Source organism: Penaeus monodon, chromosome 22 (genome assembly GCF_015228065.2).
Source record: "Penaeus monodon isolate SGIC_2016 chromosome 22, NSTDA_Pmon_1, whole genome shotgun sequence".
NCBI classification, from domain to species: Eukaryota; Metazoa; Arthropoda; class Malacostraca; order Decapoda; family Penaeidae; genus Penaeus; species Penaeus monodon.
In genome coordinates this window covers 11072807-11073234 of record NC_051407.1, presented here as the reverse complement: position 1 = coordinate 11073234, position 428 = coordinate 11072807, and the positions used below count along the sequence as shown (strand labels likewise).

The following is a 428-nucleotide window of genomic DNA, read 5'->3' as shown; positions in this document are numbered from 1 at the left end:
ATTATGAACCACTGATAATGATACCACCAGAACCATAAAACAAAAACTCTAAAAGTTATAATGTAATGTTAACGAAAAAAAAAGTTTGAAATCCTTAAAAAAAAGAACGTTCGAAACGAAAGTCATAAAAGTGTCATTAAACGCTGAGTATTTTCTTTATTATCCCGAATTTAATAGTGTATAATATATATACATTGTGAATGTTGTGAAATAAACTTCTATTATTCATAATGTAAAGGGATTAATACAATTTCCCTGTGACATGATGAAAAAGCTGAGTGCTGATGGAAATGAAAAAATGCAGGAACGTTGTGGAATTTTCGTTTTTGTGATGCTTTTTCTTCCTGGATTCAGTTTCACTATAATGCTTATTATTTCGACTTTTATTTCATTCTCCCACATTATACTTCTTTTACATCTCTGCCTGC

The 428-nt window shown here is 29.4% G+C and overlaps 1 protein-coding gene across 1 annotated transcript in view; it reads right to left on the bottom strand.

The window, feature by feature from the left end:
• Window positions 1–428, bottom strand: part of LOC119586936 (solute carrier family 22 member 5-like) — a gene marked incomplete in the record, with an annotated part of 32490 nt that overhangs the window by 5855 nt on the left and 26207 nt on the right.